This window comes from Chelonoidis abingdonii, chromosome 3 (genome assembly GCF_003597395.2).
Source record: "Chelonoidis abingdonii isolate Lonesome George chromosome 3, CheloAbing_2.0, whole genome shotgun sequence".
Classification (NCBI taxonomy): Eukaryota; Metazoa; Chordata; order Testudines; family Testudinidae; genus Chelonoidis; species Chelonoidis abingdonii.
In genome coordinates this window covers 248,048-265,779 of record NC_133771.1, presented here as the reverse complement: position 1 = coordinate 265,779, position 17,732 = coordinate 248,048, and the positions used below count along the sequence as shown (strand labels likewise).

Genomic DNA, 17,732 nt, shown 5'->3' with positions numbered 1-17,732 from the left:
TCACACTATCCTCGCTTCTACAAGTCTCCCGTCATTAGGGTTACAGCCAGCCTAAGTCTTGCTAACAGACTGACATGCCTTAAGATCCCCTACAAATCCTTGTCAATTCTTTCGCTTCTTCCACATCTGTCTCTTTGCGGTCAGACAACAAAACCTGAGCCATCTGGGATAAGAGAGATCCCTGGCAACAGGAAGTCATTGTGTAAGGATAAGGCCTTTTCCTGTGGTCATATTATAAGGCCTAAAGCCTAAGCTTTTGTCTGCAGCCATATTAGAAGAGCAGCAGCCATGAGCTCAGAAGCAGGAAGTCACATCCCATCTAAATGACATTGAAACAATGTAATATCAGGCTATTAAGGAAGAGATCCTGGTCTAATAGCACCCACTATCACCAGATAAACAGCTCTTAAGATGGTGAAAGAAAACGTAGTTTGCTAGCATTCTCTCTGGCAAGAAATCACTTCTCAATAGTTGTGGCTGTGAAATCCTCACTTCTTTATGTTCTGTCATTATGGTCCCCACTTCCTGATTGTTTATCTGATGTATGATCTCTGTCTGGCTTTTTGAAGGTTTCTGTCAGTTACATAATTAATTTTGCTAGGTGTAAATTAAGGTGGTGGGGTATAATTGGCTAGAGAATGTTGTTACAATGTGTTAGGATTGGTTAGTAAAATGATTGGTTAAGGTATAGCTAAGCAGGACTCAAGTTTCACTATATAAATTGGGGTCCAAAAGGAAGTTCTTTGGGAACCAACTCCAAGACACAGCCCCATCAGGGCTGCCAGTCCTCAACACCCTGCCAATGACACCATGTAGAAACTAGAATCCCCCAGATGACCTGATGCTGACTGGACCCCAAGAAAAGTTCATCTGTCTTATTAGGACTGGTGAACATTTTTGTATGTGTAGTGTGTGCAGTCTGTTTTTGGTGATTGTTAATAAATAGGATAAGGATATTACTGTGTAAGGCTCTGTCACTGGTAAAAGGTCCTGCAAACCTGCAGTAAATTGACAGGGTTACGCCTGAGCCCTAGGAACAGGTTAAGTGTGGGTTCTCCTTGAGTGTGTGAGTAACAGAGAATTTTGTGTAGGTAACAATTGGGGCCAGGAATGTAAGATTCAAAAAGGGATTGGACATTTAGATAGATGAATATCCAGAGTTATATTTAATGGTAACAGAAATTTAGAGGAGATGATAAGTACTGTAGAATTCTGTCCTGGAAGGAGAGTAAGGAGACCCAGAGCAGCACATCCCAGTCTTCCTTGGGGAAGAAAGGCATTAATTTATTGTTGCTTCTAGCAGTAGAAACAGGGTCATGGATTCCTGCAGTCTCTTAGGGAGTCCCCATTTCTGATGCAGCAATTTTTCTCTCAGGTGGAATTCAAAGTATTTTTTTGTGTCATCTGTAACAAGACTTTCTTCACCCTCAACTCCTGGGATATGCAGGGAGGCTGCCAGGTTGGTGCTGAGGGTCATCGGCACTAGGGAGGGACTCTGCAAACCCAATTTAATCTGAAGATTTTTATTCCTCAGCATATCTCCATTGAGAGCCCAGGGAACTCCAGCTAGGCTGGGTTGGAACTGGGATTCCAGAGAGAGCTCTGTAAGAGCCACCATTGGCCCAGTCTCTTGATTCTCACCTTCCAGTGAGGCTAACTGCCCTGGCAGTAACAGGGCCCTAGAGGGCTCAGCTGCATCATGCTCAGTTCTGTGCCTAATTACTGACCTACAAGAGCCAGCTATTCCAAGAAATTTCTGTCCTTCCTGGACAAAGTTAGATTTTGGAACCTCCTCTCTGCCCTGTGAAAGCAGCTGTGATTGTGACTGTTCTGGAGGATTGATGGCCCTTAAGAGTCCCTGGGAAAATCCCCATTGGCACGTATTGGGTAATTTTTGAGACCCACTGATCCTGCTTACAGGGCTTTTTTCTGCTCCTGAGCTGGGCTTTCTCTCCCAGTAAGTGAGTTGGGCAGGGAGAGGTCTCATGGCAGGACAGGATTCCTGGAACATGTAGGAGACACCCCATTCCATCTCAAGCTTCGTCCCGAGCTCCAGGTTCTGGTTACATTGTCCTTTGCTATTTCTGAACCGTGTGTTCATGAAGCTAGTTCCAATTTCACTCTGAGCCCCATTGAGGAGAGCTGGTTGTGTGCTTGGTGGACTTGTACCCAGCAAAAATGTGTCCCTGGAGCCCTCAGTGTCTTCTGAAAGGTCACAGTTCTCCTTCCCTCCCTGGAACTCCAGGTGCTTTTTCTTCTCCCCAATCACTGGCAGCTCAGTTGTATCTGGGTTGCAATTCATAGACCATTCCAGCAGCAGAGATTCCTCTCCTGTTTTATTCTGTGGACATGTTCGGGTCTGACATCTCTGAAGATTTCTCATGCTTCCAGCTAGAGTGGTCTCAGATGTAGTGCCTAGTGTCACTGTGGTTTGTCCACTGCCTTCAGATCTCTGTGCTGTCAGACAGATCCTGCTAGTACAGGTCTCTGAGCTCCCACATGAAGCTTCACAAAGTCCTGTATGTGTAGAGGTAGATATAGAAACCTTCTCATCAAGCATGGGCTCCTGTTTGGCTGCCTCTGGAGGAATAAACCATTTCAAAGACTTCTGGATTCTCTTGGGAAGGCCCCATTTGCGATGCACCATTTTCTCTCTCAGGTGTCGCTCAAGGTGCTTACGCCTTTCTGCCCTGAAGAGTGGTCTCTGGTAGTCTTTAGATTCCAGCAGCGCTGTGCATTCCAGGAACTCTGGGATGGATGGGATGGATGCTGCCAGGGAGTTCAGGATTATATATGGCAAGCCCCACAGGAGCTGGAGTCTCTTTTTTCTGATGTGCGTGTTTAGCTGCTCTTTCACATCCTTGATGAGTAGCAAAGGATGAAGCAGAGAAGATTCCACAATAGCACCACTGCCTCTGCTCAGAGGAGGTGGGAAAGAACACGGGGACTCCATGACTCACCACTGCTCCTGGTGCAAGCCTGCAGCTGGTGATTCTTTGTCTTTGGAGGTGGTAGCTTTTGGCCTCATTTCTCTCTTGATCCAAGGTTCTGACGCTGCAGCATGAAAGCGGCTGAAGACTCACGTTCCAATTCCTGGCCTGTTAATTGTAAAGATGATAGTGTATAGGAAAATGCATGGATGATTGTGACACAGACACCACTGATGCCAACTGGCAAAAGAGTTCACTATTCTTTACAAGCAACTCCTGGCTCAGATCTGACAAACTTACTATACATTACACATGGCTTTCATGGGACTTATCCTTGAAGGACAGTTGGTGAGTTCTCTGCTGAAAACTTGTAACTTATCAATACTTATGACTGTGAGATGTGTATATGGGTAATGCTTAAGGAATAATGTAACTATACTGAAAATCATGCCCTTATGGTCTTGGAGTAAAGGGTAGTCACCAGGGAATCATGTGTCTTAGTGAGGACCCATTCAAGCAGGAGGGAGTTGTCACTGAGCCATGGCTAGCTGATTATGTTATATATGTTATATGTTATGTTCAGTTCCCTACCCTTGCCTCATCCCAGAGCAGTGGAAGGAAAACCATCAAAGACAACTGCTAGCAATCAAAGCCACATGGAGGTAAAAGGGAACATTATAGCAGACATGCGAGTGCCCTATGTGTGGATAAAGACAGAAGACTTATTAGGTATATCACAGAGTGGAGAAAAAGACACTGCATCCATTCACTGAGGAGTGCTTTTTTTATGTGCTTACAAGTGCAGTTTACACGAGTGGTGTTTTTAAGGTAAAACTGGGTATGCTGCTGGGGGTATACTGCTGCTTTGGGATGAGACGATCTGGCATTTCTGGGAGTAGCCAGTGTCAGGGCCTGGCTATCACAGAGGAATACTTCAAGGGGACTCCGGTGTACCTCTTGTAACCCTGCAAGGTGAAGGAAGTGCTGGTATAGCCCAGAGGGGAGAGCTTTAGAGGCTCATGGGTGGGGGTGTCAAGGAGCTGACATCCAGATACCGCAGGGAAGACTCCCCCTCACTAGAGGCAGGGGGTAACGAGGTGATCCGCAACCCTGGGACCCCTGAGAACAATCTCAGTGCTATTTCAAAAGCAGGGGGAAGCTTTTGCCAGATGCTTTTGTATTTCTCTGTTGAAATGAAATATGAAGAGTGGAGACTCATAAATCCTTATCCAGGCTGCTGGTAAACAGGGACCAAACATCTTCCCCATCCCCAAGCTCTGCAGAAGCTTGGGGCTGAAGGAGGGAAGACCAAAAGAGAGGAGACTCTTGTAGTTCAATAGACTTTATAGGGGAAGGGAAGCAAAGGGAGCACTGGGTTTAGGATGTCTTCACCCATCAGTGCAGATTGTTCCCACCCAACACCACACCGCAGCATAGCAAATCTCCCTTACCCTGAAGCTCGGGATACACCTCCTCAGCTAGGAGCCGGTAGTTTCCTGGAGTGTCCTGCTGCCCAGCTGCACTGTCCTCCAGTGTGAGACTATGAGAACTTTACCCCCAAGAAGTTCTGAGTGCTCTGATGCTAACCACCACCACTGTGAGATCATCACTGCATCACATCTCTGCTGGAACTTCCCTGGTGGTAGCCTGAGTCTATTTTCTTGTACTCTAACCAGACTGGAGCAGATGCTGCTCAGAAAGCACCCTTCCCTCTGTGACTAGGCCCTAGCATGACAGGCACATTACACTGGAACAGGCCCCTCTAAGCAGTATGATGAGACTCACGAGTTCAGAAGCTAGAGCTATTGCAGGAGCCAAACATAGACTGTGTGACTTGCTCCTGTAAGAGAGAAAAGACCGGGGGGGGGGCCCCTCCCCATCGCCAGCATTAAATGCACAATTCAGTCGGCTGAATTAACCCTCCTCTTAGCAATGTATTATGACTCTTACACATGCAAACCACAAAGCCCTGTAAACAAATCAAGCTATTGTTTCTGTAGGTTAGAGGGAACAAGGAGCTCTTGTTATTGCTATTTTTAATCTATGTGCGAGTTGCTCTGAAAGAATAGTCGCCAATCTTTTTATACCCAAGATCACTTTTTGAATTTAAGGGCAACCCAGGATCTATGCTGTCCCTTCCCTGAGGCCCCGCCCTTCCATTCCATCCCCCGCCCCTCTCCGGGCTCGCTCCCTTCACCCTCACTCACTTTCACTGGGCTGCAATAGGGGTTTGGGGTTTAGGAGGGGGTGTGGGCTCTGGGCTCAGGCTTAGGGGTTCGCAGTGTGGGAGGGGGCTCTGGGCTGAGCCTGGGGCAGGAGGGTTGGATGCAGGAGGGCATGTGGTGATGCAAGCTCTGAGAGAGACTTTGGGTGCAGGAGGGGGCTGGGGCTGAGTGTTGGGGTGCAGGAGCAGGTATGGGGTGCTGGCTCAGGGAAGGGGCTCAGGGCTGGGGGTTCAGCCTCCCTCTGGGCAGCACTTACCTCAGGCAGCATAGCTTCCACTAAGGCAGGCTCCCTGCCTACCCCGGCCCTATGCTGCTCCTGGCGTGTGTGCACGGGACTCTGCGTGCTGCCTGTCTCTGCAAGCACTGCCCCCACAGCACCCACGGATTTACTAAGAACAAATCATACCATCCCAGCCTGCTTTCCTTCTTTGACAGGGTAACTGGCTTGGTGGATAGGGGGAATGCAGTGATATAATATACCTGGACTTCAGAAAGACTTTTGACAGTCCCTCATGATATTCTGATAAGTAAGCTGGAGAAATGCGGGCTGAACAGAACTACTATTAAGTGGATACATAATTGGTTAACAACAGCAAAGAGTAACTATTAATGGAATAATGTCGGATTGGACGGAAGTCTCAGGTTGGATTCCACAAGGATCTATTCTGGGTCCGGTGTTGTTTAACATCTTTATTAATGACCTGGATGTAGGAATAGAGAGCATACTGATCAAATTTGCAGATGACAATGCTGGGGCAGTGGGGAGGAAGGGGAGATGTTGCCAGTACTTTGGAGAATACAACTAAAATTCAGAGGGAACTTGATAAATTGGAGAAAAGGGCTAGACACCACAAAATGAAATTCAGCCAAGACAAATGTAAGGTGCTACTCTTAAGGAAGAAAAAAGAAATGCTCAAATACAGAATGGGGGACAACTGACTTGGCAACAGCACTGCTGAGAAGGACCTGTGAGTTGTGGTGGAACACAACTGCAACACGAGTCAAAAATGTGATGCTGCTTCAAAAAAAGCAAATGCAGTTGTAGTTTATATTAACAGAGGCATAGCAGGCAAGTGGCGGGAAGTGATAGTACCACTTGGCACTGGTTAGGCCTCAGCTGGAGTACTGTGTCCAATTTTGGTCACCAATGTATAGAAAGGATGTAGAGAAACTGGAAAGGATCCGGAAGTGAGCATCAAAGATTATTTACAGGATGGAATGCAGGCCATATGAGCAGCAGCTGAAGGAACTGGGTTTGTTTATTTTGGAAAAGAGATGGTTAATGGGGGGACATGATAGTGGTCTTCAAATACTTGCAGAAGATGGAGAAAAGTTGTTCTTTCCACAGAGGGCAGGACAAAAGCAGTGGGTTCAAACTACAGCATAATATTTAGATTAAACCTCAGGAAAAACTTTCTTACTGTAAGAACAGTCGGACAATGGAACGGATGCCTAGGGAGGTCACGGAAGCTCCTTCACTGGAGGTTTAAAAAAAAAAAAAAGACTTTTGGATGGTTTAGACTCAACAAATCCTGGATCCTATGATTCTACGTCTCTACGGTAAGCTAAGGACTTCCAGTGCTCTGTTCCAATTGATTAATAAATTCTGCTCTGTTGTCACTGCAAATACTTGCTGAGGTGCATTAATCCCTGGACTATACAAGCCATTACCAGGAGTCAAGCCCAGTTGGACTTGCTGAGAAGCGCTCATGGTGAGAAGCAAGAGTGCTGGAACCCAGACGCTCAGTCTAAGAGGCTGTGAGGTGCTATGGTTTACCCCCAGCATAAGGAGTGGTCTCCCTTGGGGGTCTGCCACACTGAAGGGGTTCCTCCAAGAGACTGATTAAAAGTTGGGGCATAGCACAGATCCTGTGGCTCTGTGACAATAACTAAATTCTATTAATAAGGCAAATAGATAGCAAATCAATCTACATTAGAAGCTATGAAGTATGGAAAATTGAAAAGGGAATGAAAGACATCAGGGGAAAATTCCTGGTGGGAAACGCTAGGGTCCATTGAGAAGGATTTTTTAAGAAGTATATTAGAACAAAAGAAATCCTAGCAATAATATAGGCCCATTACTAGATGAAGATAACATGGTTAATAATAACAATACAGAAAAAGCAGAGGCGTTCAATGACTGTCTGTTCTCTATCTGAAAAGAAGCATTATGCTCTATTTGTATCACAAGAGGATAATGAAGTACTTTCCAGTCCTTTAGTAACTAAGGAGAATGTTAAATATCATCTGGTAGGGATAAACATTTTAAATCAACAGGTCCAGATAACATGTGCCCAAGAGTCATAAAAGAGTTTGCTGAAAGTTCTCTGGCCCCACTGATGTTCATTTTTAATAAATCTTAGATACTGGAAAAATTCCAGAAGACTGGAAGAGTGCTAATATTGTGCATCACAGTTCAGGACACCTACACCTGTTTTTCCTCTCTGTGATCCAGCAAGCACACCCATGCTATGCTCCAGGCTCTTGAGCTGTCACCTTTCAGGTGGAGACATGCATCTCCTGACAGCAGTATTGTCACACTGCACAACTTCCTGCCTAGCCTGTGAACTCCCTAGAAAGTCATGATGCCTAAGCAGGCTTGTTTTACTTTTCTGCTCAGGGATGATAAACAGTGCAATTGCTACAGTTAAGCAACCGCACACCTCTTTCTAAGCAAGCACATTTATTCTAAAAAGTTAAAAGCACTACAGAGGAAACATTAAAAACAAGAAGCGACCTTACACATGTTAATAAGCTTACTAGAGATTAGCTTGTCCAACAGAGAAAGGCTCTGATTGGTGGTAAGAACATAAGAACGGTCACACTGGGTCAGACCAATGGTCTATCTAGCCCAGCATCCTGTCTTCCAGCAGTCAGTGGCATCAGAGGGAATGAACAGAACAGGGCAATTATCAAGTGAGCCATGCCCTCTCATCCAGTCCCAGTTGTTGGCAGTCAGAAAGCAGGGATACCCTGATCATAGGGGTTCCATTCCTGACCATCTTGGCAAAAGCCACTGACAGACCTATCCTCCATAAACTTAGCTAATTCTTTTTTGAACCCAGTTATACTTTAGGCCTTCACAGCATCCCCTGTCAATGAGTTCCAAAAGTTGTATGATGACATACTTCCTTCTCATTTTAAACTTGCTCCCCATTAATTTCATTGGGTGAACTCTGGCTCTTTTGTTATGTGGAGTAAATAACACTTTCTTATCTCTTTCTCCACACCATTCATAATTTTGTACACTTCTATCACATCTCCCATTAGTCATCTCTTTTCTAAAGTGACCCATCCCAGTCTTTTTAATTTCTCCTTGTATGGAAGCTGCTCCATACCCCTACTTATGTTTGCTGTCTCTCTCTCTCTGCATTTTTTCCAAGTGAAATATGTTGTTCTGGAGGGGCGGGTGACTAGACCTGCATGCAGGATTCAAGGTGTGGATGCACCATCATTTTATATAGTAACATTATGCTATTTTCTGCCCTATTAACTATCCCTTTCTTAATGGTTACTAAATGTAGGCCTTGCTGGAGCCCCATGTATAGCTAACAGTGTGAACCAAAGGGCGTGAACCAAAGTAGCCCTGGTCTTGGCAAAATAACCACACACTAGATATTGGCCAACCAAGTTAGCACATTTCTGACCAGAAAGGATGGTACAAAACCACCTAAAGTTCTCAAGTACCTACATAAACACATTCTGAAGAGATGGTACAGGAACACATCAAGCCCCTCATAAGGATGGGCTGACAGAATAATGGATATGGATGTTTTGTTCAAACTAGCGGGTACACGGTGTAGGGTTGATAACTAGCAATGTCTAGAGTGCAATATGTATCAACTTACACAAGATGTCATAGGAGGGACACCTTTGTCCAGCCTAGGGGGCAGCAGCCTGGTACACTGAGCTGGTACCATTGTTATTGACATACAATATGTTAGTGTACCTGAAGCCATGGAACCAGGGTGCTAGTACCAGGCTTTGTTCGCAACAAACCAGGCTGAGTGTCTTTGCTACCAAGCTGATCCTGTGGTCTTTCTTTATGAGTAACACTGAAGTCTGCTGAATTAGTAAGCTGCACTCTCTCCTTGTGAAGCTAACGTCAGAGCTCCAAGAACAGATGCACCGAGCTGCTGTAAAAGCTTAGCAGCCTTGACAGCATTGCCACAGCAACAACATTCCTCAGCGCTTAACTAACATCCTGTTTAATTTTTTGTCTTTTTTGCACATTGAGCAGATGTTTTCAGACAGCTAGTCGCAATGACTCCAAGTGGTAACAGCTAATTTAGACCCCATGGTGTCGTATGTATAGTTGAAATTCAGTGTTGATAAATGCAAAATAATTCACATTGGGAAACAATCCCATCTGCCATTTTGTTGCTCACCCAGTTTTGTTACCTTTGTAAATCTTCATTGTCTGCTTTGGATTTTTTTGAGTAATTTTGTATCATCTAGAAACTTTGCTACCTCACTGTTTACCCATTTTTCAAGCTAATTTATGAATATGTTGAACAGCACTGGCCCCCACTACAGCTCCCTGTGGGATGCCACTATTTACATGTCTCCATTCTGAAAACTGACCAGTTATTCCTACCCTTTGTTTCCTGTCTTTTAACCAGTTACTGATCCATGAGAGGACCTTCCCTCTTATCCCATGAGAGCTCACTTTGCTTAAGAGCCTTTGGTGAGGGACCTTGTCAAAGACTTTCTGAAAGTCCAAGTTACACTATCCATGGGATCCCCCTTGTCCACGTGTTTGTTGACTCCCTCAGAGAATTCTAATAGATTGGTGAAGTACGATTTCCCTTTACAAAAGCTGTTGACTATTCCCCAACAAATCATATTCATCCCTGTGTCTGATAGTTTTGTTCTTCGCTGCCGTTTCAACCAGTTTTCCCAGCACTGAAGTTAGGCTTACCAGCTTGTAATTGCTAGGATCACCTAGGAAGCCTTTTTAAAAAATTGGTGACATATTATCTACCCTCTAGTCACCTGGTACAGAAGCTGATTTAAATGATAGGTTGCATACCACATTAGTAGTTCTGCAGCCAGAGGCCAAGTGCCAGAGATAAGGCTCACCAGCAGAGTCAGGAGTTGAAGCCCAGGGTCAGAACAGGATTACCTAGAGTGTGGCAAGGCAGGAGGCAGCACTGGGTCCAAGGCTGGGAACAAGCAGGTGCAGGAACTATCAGTCATGGTCAAATGGTTTGAGCTGCTGCTGCTTGGCTTAAGAGCTGGTCTGCTGACCCTTCTAACCAAACGGCACCTCCTAGATCTAGGACCCAGTTTCTTGGGGTACTTCTGATGTTACTCAATAGGTCCTGAAGATGGATGTTTCTACTGGTTCCCGAGACTGTTCATCCAGACCGTACCCTTCCCAGTCAACCAGGTACTGGAACCTTCTCTTAACTTGCTGAGAGTCAAGGATTGGGTAGACCAAGTACTCCTCCTGTCCACAGACTGTTAGTAGTTGTTGTTTGGGCATGGGTTCTTGGCATAGGGCTTTAAAAGTGAGATATAAAAGAGAGAGTGGATCTTTAAGAACTTGGACAGCTGTAACCTGAAAGGCACCAGTTCAACCAGTCTATAACCTTGAAGGGGCCCAGATACGGTCAGTCTAGTCTGGTGGACAGGCAGCTCGAGCTGAGTTCTGGGAAGAGAGCCACACCTTGTCCCCTACAGCCAGATTGGGGCAGCCTAAAGGTCTTGGTGTTTATAGATTTATTTTGTGGATTGTAAGTATTCATTGCATTCCTGATTCACTGCTAAATCTGTGACAATCAGTACTGGAGAAGACAGGGACAAATCTGGGTGGAAGCAGGGCTGAAAGTTATAGATTGCAAAGAATGGGCTGTAGAGTCAATGTGTGGACTGCATTGTTATATGCAAATTCAGGGTAGCACAGCAAGGGAAGCCAGTCATCCTGGTAATAGCGCAAAAAGGCAGTAGCGATACTACTCCCAAGATTTGATTGATCCTTTCTGTTTGTCCATTAGTCTGTGGGTGACAGGCAGATCAGGTGAGGGATTCACTGCCAAGAAGTCTTAGAAATTCCTACCAGAATTGGGAAATGAACTGGGGACCCTGGTCCAATCTAACGCCCATGGCTAAGCCATGGTCGCAGAAGGCATTTTCCAGGAAGTGCTAAGCCATCTCCCATGCAGGAGGAACAGCAGAATGTGGGATGAAGTGCACCATCTTTGTTAGGAGGTCAACGACAACAGGATTACCAAGTGTCCCTGGAAGCTTGGCAGTTCTACAATGAAGGTTAGGTTAGGGTACACCAGAAATCTGATTTCAATCCTCTGAAAAGGGGAAAGGAGGAAGGCAAGTTAACTCTTGAAAGGTAACGTGCCCTTACAGACTTGCCTCACATCTCTAAAATACCAAAACCCCAAGGATGTGGTTAAACTAAAAGCCTATGTTAAGGAAAACCCTGAGGTAAAGGAAAAGCTGCAAAGGTTCAAAGGGAATATTGAACAAGCGGACCTAAAAAATGATCTATCTAAACCACAGGCTTAACAGAAATGACTGTGATTGTACACTTGTGTTAAATTTGCTGTTAATATAATTTTGCTGATGCCAAAAACTGTATAATGTGCACGGCTTATGGGAAAAATCCTCAAACATGGTGGAAGTGCTACATAAAAACACACTATGTAATAGAAACCCTTATAATTATGCTGTTTGGTTCAGTAAGAACATACTTTGCATTAGAAAGCCTAATAATGTTGAAGTTTCACAGATTATGCCTATGCACAATCCTAAAACTTTCCACAGCAGAAAAATCATTACGAGCTTGGACTGCTGTGCAAGAAGGGAAACTGAGGTACAACATCTCACAGCCTTCATGGCTGAATGTCAAAGTGCTCTCTGGAGAACATTGATGTCTATGTTAAGTTAGCACATAGACCAAACCCTGAAATCAGTAAAGTGTTTCATAAAGTATGGACTAAGTTGTGAACCTGGGCCAAGGCATGCATCAATGATTTGGCCTTTCAAAGAATTCAGTATAAACACAGCTCCTATCAATATTGGAAGGTCCTTAAGGTGTATCCAGGAGCTCTAATTGCTCCCTTCCACACACCAATCTTGCATTGGGGGTGTGACATTATCAGATTAAACCATGCAAATCATTGTTGCTACCACTGTTACAGAATTGCAACAAATCTTATACAAAATGTGATGCATGGCCGGAAAGGGTTAAGTATCCTACAGGATAAATGATCCAGATTCAACCATTAGAGACATGCTAGAAAGGTATGCAAATTGTAATTAGGGCCATTCCAATTTTTGTGCTCAAAAAAGCAAACAGGATGTTAGGAATCATTAAAAAGGGGATAGAGAATAAGACGAGAATATATTATGCCCTTAATAAACCCATTGGTACGCCACATCTTGAATACTGTGTACAGATGCTGGTTCTCTTCTCCTCAAAAAGAGATATCTAGCCCACTAGAAAGGTTCAGAAAAGGGCAAACTAAATGATTAGGTTTGGAGAGGGTCCCATAAGAGAAAGATGAAAGAGGCTAGGCCTCTTCAGCTTAGAAAGAGGAGACTAAGGGGGGATATATAGAAGGTTTGTAAATTCATGAGTGATGTTGAGAAAGTGGGATAAAGGAAAAAGTTATTTACTTATTCCTAATACAAGAAACTAAGGTCACCAAATGAAATATTACAGGCAGCAGCTTTAAAACAAATAGAAAAGAAGTTCTTTCTTCACGCAAGCGCACAATCAACTTGTGGAACTCCTTACCTTTGAGGGGTTGTGAAGGTAGGGACTATATAGTGTTTAAAGAAAACTGGATAAATTCGATGTTGGTAAGTCCATAAAATGCTATGTAGAACCAGGACGGGTAAGAATGGTGTCCCTAGCCTCTGTTTGTCAAGAGGATGGAGATGGATGGCAGGAGGGAGTGGATCAAACTGATCAGTTGCTGTTAGGTTGCACTCCTCTCTGGGCCCGCATTGCATTGGCCACTGGCGTAGATAGATACTGGGTGGCTAGATGGACCTTTGGTCTGACCCGGTACAGCCGTTCTTAATGTTTTATTGGCTAGAATTTTGAAATCAAACCTATATTGTTCAGAAGTGATACCAAGTATACAATGTAACTTCATAAATATTAGCCATGTTAAACAGACACTTCCTGTCTGTCACTAGGGTACAGTCTACAACTTGCACCGATTATTTCGAAGTAAGTTTAAACCGATATTTACAAAACCGATGTTATTAAAATCAGTTTTGCGCCGTCCACCAGTGCGAATCGAAAAAATGATTGCTTTATGTCCATGGTCCAAGGCTACCATCGATTTCAGGAGCGGTGCACTGATGGTAGCTGTTCTCTCAAGCTTATCCCATATTCCCACTTTCCGTGTTGAAGAGCAACAGTGCCTTGATGGGCATAAACATTGCCCCGGGTGGCTGCTGGTACAGCCTCAACCCCTCCTTTGTGAAGGCAGCAACAACCCTTTGCGCGCTTTTTCGCGGAGTGCATTTGAGCAAACGCCATAGCACAAGCAAATCATGGACCTGGATCACAAAACGATATTCTGACGTTGTCAACACCTCGCTGTACTCTCGTGTTGACTATACTGAACAATGAAATGCAAGGCGAGGAGGAGGCAGCTATGCTGAGCGGCGAGGACAGCGATGAACGAGATAGAGGCAGAAATTCTCCCATAACGCTGGCCCCCAGCGTTTTGGAGCTACTGCTATAAGGGGCATCTACTACCATTGAACGCCGAATTGGGCACAGGAACCAAGCACAGACTGGTGGAGACCGCATGTTTTGATGGTAGGATGGACGCTTCGCAGTGGCTGCGAAAATCTCGCATGCGTATTAGACTTTCTCTTAGAACTTTGTGACATGCTTTCCCCTGCTGAAACGCCTAATAACAAACATGAGGAGCAGCCCTCACAGTGGAGATTAGCACAGTGGCAATAGCCCTCTGGAAGCTTGCAACGCAGACAGCTACTGTCAGTTGGGAATCAATTTGGAGTGGGCAATCTACTGTGGGGGGCTGCTGTATGCAAGTAGCCAAAAGCAATTCGTTCTGCTGCTACGAAAAGGTTGTGACTCTGGAACGTAGCAGGTGATAGTGGAATGGCTTTGCTGCAATGGTTTTCCGAACTGTGGTGGGGCCATAGATTGGAACCCATACCTATCTTGCCCCAGAACACCAGGGCACCCGAGTACGTGACTGCAAAGGTACTTTCAATGGTGCTGGCAAGCACTTGGTTGGACCACAAGGGAAGCGTTTCACCCACATCACGTGGAATGCCAGGAAGGTTTCATGACGCTCTGCAGTTCAGGAGCACTAGTCTGTTATAAAACGGCTGTCGCAAGGGAATACTTCCTAGACGCCAGAAAATAACCGTTGGGAATGGTTCAAATGCCTATAGTTATCCTGGGGGACCCAGCCTTACCACCTTGATGCCATGGCTCATGAAGGCATACACTGGCAGCCTGGACAGTGTCAGAAGCTGTTCACTACAGGCTGAGCAAGTGCGGATCGTGGTTAGATGTGCATTGACCATTTAAAGGTCGCGGCGATCATACTTACTCGCTCAGACCTCAGCCAAACCAATGTCCCGCTTGCTATTGCTGCTTGCTGTTGCTTCCGACAATCTTTGTGAGCACTAAGGGGAGACATTATGGCTGGGTGGGGAGCTGAGCAATCAATCTGGCCGCTGAGTACAACAGGCAGAGTAGACCAGGTGCGATTAGAAGAGCACACCTGGATGGCGCCTGCGCATCAGAGGAAGCCTTGAAAAGACAGTTTCAGCACGCCCAGGGTACGGTGTGACTCTGTTTTGCTTCCCCTTGATGAAACCCTCCGCACTTGATCGGACTTATTCAGTGGTAAGCAACCCACCTCCCCCTTTTGATACAGGTGGCGAAGAAATAAATTCTTGTATCGTTTTAGATAAATCCTTTATTATTCAATTAAAAGTAATTATGCATTGTTAAAAATCATGATTTTTCGCCTTACTAAGATTTCCCTGTAAAGCAACCACCTCCCCCTTTCGATGTATTCTTTATACAAAGGAACTATAAAAAAGGCAGAGAATATTGAGGAAGGTGTCCCTGGCTGCTGTGCTTTGGTTAGGAGGGGGAGGAAGGCTATTAAGCACATTTGTGCGTAATTACAGCCTTTTCCTTGAACTCTCCAGGGGTGTGGAGGAGTAGGCGGGGTTTGCAGAAAGCCTTCCCCACAGCGTTCTTAGCAATCTGCGGTGAGGCGAGATATGGGACGTGGGCTTGCCAGCGGAGGTTTATACAGGGTTGCAGCGGTTCACTCTGCTACTGTGGCTGCCTCTTACCTTGAAGATCCACATGCCGTTGGAGGAATCAGTTTGAGCATGCAGCAATCCAGCGTTGCATCTCTCCAACGCTGGTCTTTCTTCTGCCCTCTAGATCGTTCACTGGCATCTTTCCTGGTACTCTTGCTACGCACATCCTTCAAATCATTCTGTTTAATTCCTCTCATTGCGTTGTTTACTTTCAATAATTTCTTTGTGAAGCATTTCATCTGCCGCGTCTTCTTCTTCTTACCGCCGTATCACAGCAACGCCCTCGGGTGATGGCATATGGGACTCAGAGGAAATGTGCAGACTGCATGGGGAAGGCAAACCAGGGTGATAAAGTATGTGGAAGATACTTTTAACAGAGCAGAATGATAGTACTCTTTCACAAAGAACACTATCCACCTTATAAGAGCACAAGATGTGATCTTCTATACAAGGTCGCATTTTTTTGTATCGTTTAAATATTCAGATGTCTGTTGACTGGTGTGGCACACACACAGACGCAGGTATGGGGGGGGGGGGGGGGGGAGGGGAAGGACCAACCGTACGTCACGCGGCGATGGTAAGTGAGGCTTTTAAAATTTTGACTCTCTGCCGTTCATTATACACATGATCTATATGATGCCTTGCTCCTGTTAAGAGGTAACCTGCAAGCCACCCCGCCCTCTTTCCAATCCACGCAACAGCGCATGGCTCCTATCGTTACGATCGCTGCTAGTGATCATCCCTACATCACCCCCCGCAGCGCGTTTGCTGGTAAGCAGTTGAAGCCTGCTTGCCAGACGCTGAAACTCGTCGTATCCTCCTCCCATCCCCCGGCTCTGGCCAGTAACATAAATCGCCATGTCTGCCACCCTATTTACATTCCTGATGTTCTAACAAGGTCAATGGATGATATCTCTCTCCTGAAATACCACCGCAGAAGGAGAATCGGTTTGTTTAGCAATGCCTTGCAGTGCAATGCTTCAATGCCTGCCAGTACCAAATGTCTTGCAAAATGCATGGGTTGAAAAGTTACCTACTAGGGGGAACGGAGAAGGCTGTCTTGGCTCAGAACTGTTCTCATACAGCATAAGGGGGTTTTTGAGTTCCTCCACGATAGATTCATGGAGATTAATTTGGAGGATTTCGCTCCATCCCAGAACATTTAACGAATTTTGCCTGTAACAGTATGGCTTGCGACTGCAGCAAAAGCCCCTGGGTGTCCAATGCGATCTAAAAACGTCTTGTTTTAAAATCCGCTGTTTGGTACAAGATGCAGGGAACACTTACGGAGGTCGCTTCCATATATATGGGCTTCTTCGCTTGGAGCGAGCAGGGACTGTGATTCTTTGGGTCTCAAAAAGATCCTGGCTGTTTGGGGTTTACGGAGCTGCTTGTGTGCTAAATCACCAACGGTATCTTCATCTCAGAATTCGTCTGCCAATCTTCCCCTCGGCTACATCCTCAGAAACACTTGATATTTCAATCCTAACACAACATAAAAAAGTTTGAATCCCACGGAACCCAAAAAGGGGGGGGTTGGGGGGCGCCCCACCCCCAAAAAAAAACTTGGGGGTAGTCGCTGAAGCCCAATTGCATGTAGTTCAGCATAGAAGCGGCATGTTTTTCGGCTCAACGAGCCTGACCTTTACCGTTGCTTCTCTGGCCTTTTCTGGTAACCTGTCTAAGTTCTTCAACTTTCACTTCGGCATGAAGGGAGTCTCTGCTGTGCCCTTTATCAGCATAGACTTGAAATTCTTTCAAAAACTTTTTCATTTCGTCTTTGGACAGCAGTGCTGTGAGCACTGAGTCCTCACCCAGATTAGCGATCAGTCAGAACTCTCCTGTGGTGGTCCAAGTGGCGCTCTTCTTCGATATATCAGGAGACTCAAATTATGAACGAGTGCACAATTGAGCTCTGTGGTGGTCACCTGTGTGTGTGCTGACCTCACGGTGGAACATGCAGCAAAACGGAATTCAAAAGTTCGCGGATTCAGCGTTTTCCTGTTTTACCTGGCCATGTGCATCACGTTTAGTGTCCGATGCTTCATGAGTTGCCCTGTGACAACTGGTTCTGAAACGCCAAAATGGGAGTGGTCACTTGGGGGCAGAGTCAATCGCTCCCATTCTGTTTCTAAAAATTGAGTATGCCTGCATGGACCTGTCATAGGCACGACTGCCTGCCTCCAAGTCCCCCGGTTTATGTCACAAATAAGGTCTATTTTCTTATTCTTGTAATTCCTCACGAATGCATGACAGAAATGGGGAGGTGGGCCTGCCA

At 45.5% G+C, this 17,732-nt stretch overlaps 1 protein-coding gene and 1 long non-coding RNA gene across 3 annotated transcripts in view; both read right to left on the bottom strand.

Annotated features, from left to right (window-relative positions):
- Nucleotides 1–1,143: 1,143 nt before the first annotated feature.
- LOC116815297 (uncharacterized) lies at nt 1,144–5,087 on the bottom strand. Of its 2 annotated transcripts, XR_012655456.1 has the most exons (3): nt 4,382–5,087; nt 3,522–3,627; nt 1,144–3,098 (listed from the first exon to the last, which is right to left on the bottom strand). It is a non-coding gene; the product is annotated as an uncharacterized LOC116815297 (long non-coding RNA). The 2 variants fall into 2 exon arrangements; XR_012655457.1 differs by lacking the exons at nt 3,522–3,627; nt 4,382–5,087 and adding an exon at nt 3,382–3,489.
- Nucleotides 5,088–5,469: 382 nt separating this feature from the next.
- Nucleotides 5,470–17,732, bottom strand: part of ZNF512 (zinc finger protein 512) — a 97,976-nt gene continuing 85,713 nt past the window's right edge. Inside the window, exon 16 of the mRNA XM_075063521.1 lies at nt 5,470–5,856. The gene's annotated coding sequence lies outside the window, so the exon portion shown is untranslated. The remainder of the gene's footprint in view (nt 5,857–17,732) is intronic.